At 40.7% G+C, this 10,630-nt stretch overlaps 1 pseudogene; it reads left to right on the top strand.

The window, feature by feature from the left end:
• Positions 1–204: 204 nt before the first annotated feature.
• LOC103201311 overlaps positions 205–10,630 on the top strand; it is a 26,267-nt pseudogene continuing 15,841 nt past the window's right edge.

The raw sequence follows: 10,630 nt of genomic DNA, 5'->3' as shown, positions 1-10,630 counted from the left end.
TTTGAAGAAGTTTTGGGGAGCCAGATCTGGGTACAGGTGCCCTTGCTCCTTGCATTGCTGCTTTGCAATGAATAATTTTCTCTTCTCTTAATCACTCAGTGTGTAAACTGTTTTGGCCTGACTGTGCACCAGGCAGGGACCTGTGTTTGGTCCTATTTCACAGCCACCATCATAGGTTTGTAATTACTCTGGAATCAGTAAGCCATGGCAAGTAAGAAATTTGCTGTTAAATGTGGGAACTTTGCTGTCCTGGTGGGTCTTTGTATATCACCTCAAGGTTCAAACAAAGATACCAGCTGGTTTTCTGAAGAAAAGAAAGAAGAAATCAATTTACTGCTGAAAGAAACCATTGTTTCAAGAGTTAAGGAGTACTTGGAAGTTTGTAAACAACACAGACCATCAAATGCAGAATTCACAGGATCCAGTCCCTTATCCTTAAAAGATCTAGCTCATTTCACTGTCAAATGTGGAAAAAAGAAAAAGGAAGTGAGCAAAATGTCAAGAGCTCCATCACTGGTATCGCACGTTATGGCTTTCCGATCACAGTCTACTTCATCAAACGTGGAGAATGCCTTTGCTGCATAAGGGGCTCACCAAGTACTGAACTCTGTGTGTTCCCTGTCAGAATCATGGTCTGTTTAAGTCAGCTCACATTTAATTGCAATCTTTCAGCAACTCAGAACGAAGAGTTGTGTGAAAAGAACTGAAACAAAAAACAGCATCTTGAGCAAATCACAGATCATCAGGGACATTGTGGTAACATCTAGTAACTCAGTGATTGATGAAAAAACAAGGAGTCCGGGTGGTGGTCAAGTTTCGTCCAGCACCCCTTCAAAATCCACAGGACTAGTAAAGGATTACATAAAGGCAGCTGGAAGGCACTGGGGGTTTCCTGTTCAAAAACTAGAAAATGTTCACCAGACCCAACTAGAAGATACTAGAAGCCAGAAAAACGTCATTGTGGGGAGTGGTTAAAGACACAGCTTCTAAGCAGGAGCCCTGTCTGTAGCTGTGAGTCAGCATAACCAATTCCAAAACAAAGTCCATGAGTGGCCAAGGCACAACAGAAATTCAGAAACTGCGGCTCTGCTGAAGACTTCAACCACCACAAGACAGTTTGTCTTGGAAGTGATCCATTAGTCCCAAGAGAAATAATAGTGGAAGAAAAGCAAAAATCAGTCTGTCAGAGCTTTGCCAACATTACACTTGTCAGATGCAGGGTTACTTTTGAAACAAGATTTGGCAAAAAACTTGTCTAATGAGGAGTTGAATGTTTTGGAAACTCTCTCCTCCAGATATCTCATGAAAAATAACCCAGGCAGGTACAGAAAACCAATTCAGCCACAAACACTGAAATATTATCCACGATGCATATATTTTCTCACTTAGATGCAGACTGCAAACATTCAGGGGCAGCTGCCCCAAGAAAAGAAAAGAATACTGCAGAGGTCATAGCCATTTAGATGGACTGCAAAGTCATAGGTGAGAATATGATGACCAGCTTTGTGAAAGGAGAGCAGTGAGGGTAGACAGTGTGGGTTTTAAAGGAATTAGAATTGTTTTAAATAAAAAGTGTCTATCTGTAATAGGGGACTGTGCATTTTTACTTGTTGACCTTGGGTTTATCGGTGGCAGCAGCTATCAGCTGCCTATGTGAAGAAAGCCTCCAGCTTCAGTGGGCTGGGAGCAAGAGACAGAGCCCAAGGTTGAAGGGCTTTCACTCAGCCCATAGAGCCTGGCACTTTGAAGTTGGACATCTGTTCTCCAAAGCTGTAAAAGAATAAACTCCTTTTTGGTAAAGCGATACATTTGTGGTATGACTGTTAGAGCAGCATTAGGTAACTAAATCAAGAGCCAAGTGAGCAGAATTATTTCCTCAAATGCTTGTGTGTGAAGCTGGATATCCTTGGACCTGAGGGACAACTCCAGAATTTTGTTTTAGTTTAAGAATCTCTACTCTAAGACAGCCAGGGGCAGCTGAATTCATCTAGTCTGGTTACAGTATATAACCAAATCTCAAATTTCTTATTTGTAATCTTGAATATCATCACTGTTCTATTAGAATCCTTTATTGCTAATTTATATAGTTTAGTTTTAAAAATTGTATTTAACTCTCAATCACTGCTTCCCTTGCTTTCACATTTAAATATATTCTAAGTGTTATTAACTACACACTCAAATGTGCCACTCTATTGGATGTAAGCCTGCTAAGGTGGTATTTTAAATTCTTAATTTTCATGGCAGACATGACAGCCTTAATGGGAAGCAAGTGATTATGGTGGCATTCAAAGAGAGAACTCTGAATGCCATAAGCAGATATCACCACTTACATTAACAGGTGAAAGCAATTAGGTAGGGCACATTTTGATGTGTTGTTGTTGTTGTTGTTAAGTGCCGTCAAGTCATTTCTGACTCATAGCAACCCCATGCACAGCAGAACGAAACACTGCCCGATCCTGCACCAGCCCCACAATCCCTGCTATACTTGAGCCCATCATCGCAGCCACTGTGTCAATCCATCTCATTGAAGGCCTCCCCCTCTTTCGTCGACCCTCCACCCTACCAAGCATGACATCCTTCTCCAGGGAATGGTCCCTTCTTACAACATGACCAAAATAGGTGAGACAAAGTCTGGCCATTCTTGCTTCCAAGGAGCATTCTGGCTGCACTTCCACCAGGACAGATCTGTTAGTTCTTTTAGCAGTCCATGATACTTTCAGCATTCTCCACCAGCACCACAACTCAAAAGCATCAATTCTTCTTCGGTCTTCCTTATTCATTGTCCAGCTCTCACATGCATATGAGGCGATTGGAAATATCATGGCTTGTGTCAGGCGCACCTTAGTCCTCAAGGAGATATCCTTGCTCCTCAGCACTTGAAACAGTTCTTTCGCAGTTGACTTTCCCAATGCTACACGTCATCTAATGTCCTGACTGCTGCTTCTGTTGGCATCAATTATAGAACCAAGCAACATGAATTCTTTGACAACCTCAATCTTCTCTCCATTTATTGTGATGCTGCTCATTGGTCTAGTTGTGAGGATTTTTGTTTTCTTTATATTGAGATGTAATCCATACTGCAGACTGTATTCTTCAACCTTCATCAGTAGGTGCCTTAAGTCATCCTCACTTTCAGCAAGCAAAGTTGTATCGTCTGCATATCTCAGGTTGTTAATGATTCTTCCTCCAATACTGATACCACATTTTTCTTCATATAGTCCATCTTCTCGGATTATTTGCTCAGCATATAGATTGAATAAGTGTGGAGAAAGGATACAACCCTGATGCACTCCCTTCTTGATTTTAAACCATGTAGTGTCCCCTTGTTCTGTTTGAACGACAGCCTCCTGGTCAAGGTACAGATTCCTCATGAGTACAATCAAGTGCTCGGAAATTCCCATTCTTCTTAATGTTATCCATAATTTGACATGATTCACACAATCAAATGCCTTTGCATAGTCAATAAAACACAAGTAAACATCTTTCTGGTATTCTTTGCCTTGAGCCAAGATCCACCTGACAACAACTATGATATCCCTTGTTCCACGTCCTCTTCTGAATCCGGCTTGAACCTCTGGAACATATGTAGGGTTTAAGAATTGTTGTTTTTGTTGTTATGTGCCGTCGAGCCGGACCTGACTCATAGCGATGGCTCCTTGGGTTTCCGAGGCAATATCACTACGGATGTAGATTGCCCCATCTTCCTTCCGAGGAGTGGCTGGTGGGTTTGAACCGCCAGCCTTCTGGTTAGCAGTCAAGTGCCTTAGGCATCTGATATAAAGAACAACAATAATGATTTCTCAGTCACCTTAGAGTAGCTTCTAACAAGATAACAGTGATTCTGGGGTCCACAGTATATTGTAACCTTAGGACTACCACAACTGGCTCACTTATTCTGCTTCCCTGTGGGTGACCTGAGACTGGGTTGCCCTGCTTACAAAAATAGCTCTGAGAGGGCTGGCAAAAGTCAGGGTGTAACTAGAGAGCTTCACTAGTATCAAGCTGTGGTACAGGAGAACCCTAGTACTGGCTTGGCCCCAATAAACCAGAATATCCAGACATGCTCTATCTCCCAACTCCAATGCAGTATGCTAGTGTGCTTGGTGATATTGGCTGAAAACCAAGCCTTACTCTCTCTCCAAGCAGAGGAAGAGTTGCTAGATATGTTGTTGTTAGGTACAGTTGAATAATCTCCAAGTCATAGCAACCCTTTATACACCAGAACCAAACATTGTCTGGTCCTGCTCCAGCCTCACAATCCTTGCTATACCTGAGCCCATCACTGCAGCCATTGTGTCAATCCATCTCATTGAGGGTCTTTCCATTTTTTGCTGACCCTCCATTTTACCAAGCATGAAATCCTTCTCCAGGGAATGGTCTGACAAAATGACCCAAGTAGGTGAGATGAAGTCTGACCATTCTCACTTCCAAGCAAATAAAATTACAATACAGGACACTCAGTTAAATTTAAATTTCAGAAGAACACACACAGAAATTTTTTTTTTCTTAGTTTTTCTTGTGATTTGTGTGAAAGTTTACAGAGCAATTTTATTTTCCATACAGCAGTTCATATACATTTGGTTTCATGTCATTGACTGCAATTTCCCACAACATAGCAACTCTCTTCCTACTTCCTCCCCATAGTTATCTCTTCCTTGTGTCCTTCCCTCCCATGCATTCCTGCACTCTTAGCTGTGTCTCTGCATATACAGTCACCTTCTGTTCTCTCATGATTGATCTCTCCAAGGAGTTTGTCTACCTGATGTAAATGTTCAGCCCATATGACATTCAATTTCAGACCTGAAGGGAAGCTAGAAGTCATAGTCACAGGGTTTTCACCAGGCTCCATCAGAGCAGCAAGGATTTTCTTTTTTTTTTAATAATTTTGAATTTTGTTGCACATTGTTCTCCCATTCTATCCAGGATCTCCTACACAGATCCCCCTCTGAGTAGTTGACAGTGGTAGCCAGGCACCATCTAGTCATCTAGTTCTTCTGGTCTCACAATCATATAGACAGAGGATCACATGTGTACCAGTCACTTGGATGAATTGTTTCCATGTGTCTTTGGTTTTCTTCATTCTTCTTTGCTTTGGATGAGAAGAGACCCATTGTTGCATCTAGATGGCCACTTGCAAGGTTTTAAGATCTCAGTTGCTACTCACCAAAGTAGGATGTGCAACAATGTTTTTGTGTACTACGTTATACCAATTTAGTTTGATGTCTCCTGGCACCATGGTGGCCATCCCACATGTCCAATTACTTGCTCCCTCTGGGTAGATGACTGTGGCCAAGAAGTCACCACAACCTTGTCCCTTGTCACCTCAACTATATACCTGGACATTCTTACAGAACATACAAATACACTCACAGAAACATTGTCTGCCAACCATATATATGGTCATCATGGATGGGCACACTCCTACCTGCCCAGATGTACCTGATCATTCAGCCTGTCGATGCATCTGTCCATCCATAAATCAGTCTTTGCCATCACTGATAAGCAGTACTGTATGGGCAAAAGGATTCATCTTTGTTGTCTGTATCTCCCATGTATGAATCTATGTCTTTCTCTTCCTCAATGCCACTATGTCGTAAACTCACATTTGGTACATTGCCTTTCCCTTCACCCAAATCAATACTTGTCTCTACCTATCTAACAGTGTTCCCTCCCCTCCACTCCTACCCCAGACAACCAAAAAAGTATCTTTCCACATACAAACCTTTCCTTGACTTTTCATAATAGTGGACTAATGCAATATTTGTCTTTCTGTGACTGACTTATTTCACTCAGCACAATGTCCTCCAAGTTCATTCACATTATGGGGTGATTTGCAGATTCTATATGGCCTTCTTCTTCTTTTTTTTTTTTTTTTAATTTTTATGCTTTTTCTTTCTTTCTTTCTTTTTTTATTTTTTGTGTGATTTGGGTGAAAATTTACAGAGCAAATTCACTTTCCATACAGCAGTTCACATATACTTTGTCTCATGACATTGACCACAATTTACCACAATGCAACAGCTCCCCTCCCACTTCCTCCCAATAGTTACCTCTTCCCTGTGTTCATCCCTCCATGAACTCCTGCCCCCTGAGCTGTCTCCCTGTGCATAAGCAGCCCTTCTTTCTCTAATGATTGTTCTCTCCAAGGAGTGTATCTTCCTCAGGTAAATGTTCAAATCCTATGTCTGTCTTTTGTTTGGCTGAAAGTCACAGGTATGGGTCCAATTCCAGACCTGAAGGGCAGCTAGGGGCCATAGTCTCAGTAGTTCCACCAAGCTCTATCAGACCAGCAAACCTGGTCCCCCACTTTTTTTGTTTTTTTCAGATAAATTTGAGTTTTGTTCCACATTGTTCTCCCTCTCTATCCAGGATCTACTACATAGAGCCCCTTAAAAGTGATTGACAGTGGTTCTTTTGGTCTCATAGTCATATAGGCTGCAGATCGAGTGGTGTACCAGTTGATAGGACTAATTGTTTCCATGATGTTTTGGTTTTCTTCATTCTTCTTTGCTCTGGACGATGAGAGACCCATCATTGGATCTAGATGGCAGCTTGCAAGCTTTTAAGATCCCAGTCACTACTTGCCAAAGTAGGAGGTAGGAAAATGTTTTGTGTAGTATGTTATGCCAATTGAGTGTAATGTCTCCTGCGACTATGGTCTCAAGCCCACAGGTTCCCTTGGTCCCTCCGGGTAGCTGGATATGACCAAGCAGTGACTACAACCTTGCCCCTTGTCATCTCTACTATACACCTGGGAATTCAGATTATACACCTAAACGTACAGGACCATTGTCTGCCAAACCTATACATGTTCTTGGGTACACTCCTCACTTCATAGACATACCAACTAGTTCAGCCTGTCCACTCATCTATCCACCCATATACCCATGTTTGCCTTCACTGACAACACAGTACTGTATGTGGAAAAGCATTTATCTTTGTTGTTTGTACCTCCCTTGTACCTCTCTATGTCTCTTACTCACTGCCACCATATTGGTCACTCACATTTGGTACATTGCCCTTCTTTTCACCCAAATCAATAATGATCTCTATCTATCTGACAGTGTTCCCTCTCCTCCCCTCCCACCCCTTGTAACCAACAAAGAACATTTCCTTCCATAGATAAATATTTCCTTGACTTTTTCAATCATGGACTAATCCAATATTTGTCCTTTTTTGATTGATTTATTTCACTCAGCATAATGTCCTCCAAGTTCATCCACGTTATGTGGTGTTTTTCAGATTCTACATTATTCTTTAGCATTGTATAGCATTCCATTGTGTGTATGTACCGTAATTTGGTTATCCATTCCTCAGTTGATGGACACCTAGGTTGTTTCCATCTTTTGGCTATTGTAAATAGTGCTGTGATGAACATGGGTGTGCATATATCTGTTCTTGTCATGACCTTCACTTCTTTAGGGTATATACCTAGTAATGGAATAGCTGGGTCAAATGGATTTCTAGTTCCAACTTTTGAAGGAATCGCCATACTGCTTTCCACAGTGGTTGTACCATTTTACAGTCCCACCAGCAGTGTATGAGAGTCCCAATCTCTCCACATCCTCACCAGCATTTGTTATTTTCTGTCTTGTTGAACTTTGTTACCAGTGCTGGAGCAAGATGGTATCTCATTGTTGTTTTGATTTGCATCTCTCTAATAGCTATTGATCGTGAGCATTTCTTCATATGTTTGTTGGCCGCTTGAATGTCCTCCTTGGTGAAGTGTCTATTCATGTCTTCTGCCCATTTTTTTAATTGGATTGTTTGTCTTTTTGTTACTGAGGTGATGGAGTTTTCTATAAATTCTAGAGATGATTCCTTTTTCAGATATGTCATTGCCAAATTTCATCATATCAGGGAAGTACACTTCCAACAAATCTTGGACAATTTTCTCAGTGGTTTTGTTTTTCTCTTCCTGTTCTGGAATTCCAATGACAAGTACCTTATTCCTTTTGATGGTATCCCACATGAACCTTAAGCTTTCTTCATTTTGTTTTCATCTTTTTTCTGATTGATCCCTTTCCAGAGAAATATTCAGGTATTTGTCTTCAATCTCATTAATTCTATCTTCCACTGCATTGATTCTACTCCTTTGCCCTTCCAATGTGTTATCTATTTCTGACAATTTAGTATTAATCTTCTGGATTTTGATCTGTAGATTTAGAATCATTTCTAAGTTTTCATTTATTTTGTCATTTTGTTCTTGTATTTTCTTCCAGAATTCTTCATGTTTTTTTCTGTGTTTTCTTTCATCTGTCTTTCAATCCTTTGAAGATACCTTAATATAATAGTTTTTGAATACCTTATAAGAGAGTTCCAATGCTGCTTCTTCCTCAGAGAGATGTTCTGGGTCTGTATCCTGCTCCTTTGTTTCTCCTGCTTTGTCTTGCTTCTTTGTGTGGACTGTGATGGTATGTTGTCTCCGAGACATCATGGTGTTGTTGTATTTAGATCTGTTAACTGTTTGTGAAGAGCAGCCAAGGGTGATTCAGGCTCTTCTTGGTGGTTTTTTATCATGGGTCCATTGGTGGATAAGGAGGTGGTGGCTCTCGCTCAGTAAGTGAAGTTGCAGGTGGTGTGGGTGTATTTGTGTCTTATAGGGACTGTTGCTGTCTCCCACTCAGTTAGACAAAAATTTCCATTGAATAACCATAAAAATACTAAAAGCACATGGACAAAAAATACACCATGTAATCAGACAGGAACAGTAACCAAAAAAAGAAAAAAAAAATGACAAAGAAGTAGAGAAAAAGAAGATAACCTGCAATATCAGAGATAGGGCAATAGAAGAAAAAAAGGAAGAGAAGGGGAATAATTAAGAAAAAAAAAAGAGAAAAATACAAAAAGAAACCATGAGAAAAAATGCAAAAAGTTAACTACAAAAAAAAAAGAAAAAAATTTAACCATGAACAGGGAAAACAAAACAAAACAAAACAAAAACTGAAAACTAGGACCGGGGAGGGGAAGAATAAAGAATAATAGAAAAAAGGACAAACGTATTATTAATAATAGTAGTTTTTAAACAGACAAAAACAAGCAAACTAAAAATCAGAAAAAAAGAAAGAGAAAAATTAAAAAGAAAAGGAAAAAGATTGGGGTGGGCAGGCTCAGCAACCAGGCTCTGTCCGAGTATACAGACTCAGATGGAGTTCCTGTGGGCCCAGAAGATAGGTGGGAGTGGGGGATGGCCATGCCTCTATTCACCAAGCAGGTGTGGGGTGTAAGAATAACAAGGGGAATGTTGCACCTTTTCATTCGTCCAGGTCCGGAGTGTCATTGGGGTTACTGGCAAGCAGAACCTGTTCTTAAGCTCCTGGAATCTGGGAGAGAGCTGTCTCTTAAAATATCCAAAATGGTCAATCCACTTGTAAACATTCAAAATGGCTATGGCCTCTGAACAGGCAAAAGTCCACAGCTCAGCCCACCTTCCCCTTCGTTGCTGTTTTTATTCCCCAGGCACCAGAGCAGTCCTCCATTCAGGACCTGGCTAGCGGGGCTGCGTTTTAGGTTAATTCTTAGATCCTGCCACCACTCGACACTCTCCAAGCTGTCTGTGCCATCAGGATTCCTCAGGATTGCTGCCAGACCATAGCTCCATATGTCTCCTTTTCTGGTATTTTCATGCAAATTCTTCTGCTAGTTGGGGTTTAGTCCACTTCTATATCCTTCCCTTTAAGGCTCAGGGGTCGAGGATTATATTTCGTGTCTGTGTTAATTGGTTCCCCTTGTCTTTGTTGAGGAGGGTCTGTGCAGTCTTTCTGCCTATTCCACCATCTTACCAGAACTCTCTATACATTATTCTTTAGTGTTGCATAGTATTCCATTGTGTATATGTACCACAATTTGGTTATCCATTCTTCTGTATTGGACACCTAGGTTGTTTCCATCTTTTGGCTATTGTAAATAGTGCTGTGATGAACATTGGTGTGCATATATCTGTTCTTGTCCTGGCTCTCACTTCTTTAGGATATATACCTAGTAATGAGATTTCTGGTTCAAATGGTATTCTAATTCCAGCTTTTTAAGGAATCACCATGCTGCTTTCCACTGTGGTTCTGTAATTTGTGTAATCAGCAGCAGTGTATGAGAGTTCCATTCTCTCCACATATTCACCAGTGTTTGTTATTTTCTGTCTTGTTGAACTTTGCTATTATTGCTGGGACAAGATGATATCTCATTGTTGTTTTGATTTGCATGTCTCTAATGGCTAATGATCATGAACATTTTTCATGTGTTTGTTGCCTGCCTGAATATCCTCTTTAGTGAAGTGTTTATTCCTATTTTTAATTGAATTGTTTGTCTTTTTAGTGTTGAGGTGTTGGAGTTTTCTATAAATTTTAGAAAAAAGTCTTGTCACATATGTCATTGCCAAATGTTTTTTCCCAGTCTGTAGGTTCTCTTATTACCCTTTTGAAGAAGTCTTTCGAAGCACATAAAAATTTAATTTTTAAAAGGCTGCCTTCATCTAGTTGATCTTCTGCTGTTTGTTCATTTGGGATTGTTGTTGTTGTTGTTATGTGCCATCGAGTCGTCCCCGACTCATAGCGAACCCTCCTTGGGTTTCCGAGGCAGTATCACTATGGAAGTAGGATTGCCCAACCTTCCTTCCGAGGAGTGGCTGGTGGGT

Source organism: Orycteropus afer, unplaced genomic scaffold, assembly GCF_000298275.1.
Source record: "Orycteropus afer afer isolate SDZICR_OR568_19922 unplaced genomic scaffold, OryAfe1.0 scaffold00146, whole genome shotgun sequence".
Lineage (NCBI taxonomy): Eukaryota > Metazoa > Chordata > Mammalia > Tubulidentata > Orycteropodidae > Orycteropus > Orycteropus afer.
Note: the sequence above shows the minus strand (reverse complement) of the source record. Positions and strands in the feature narration are given on the sequence as shown.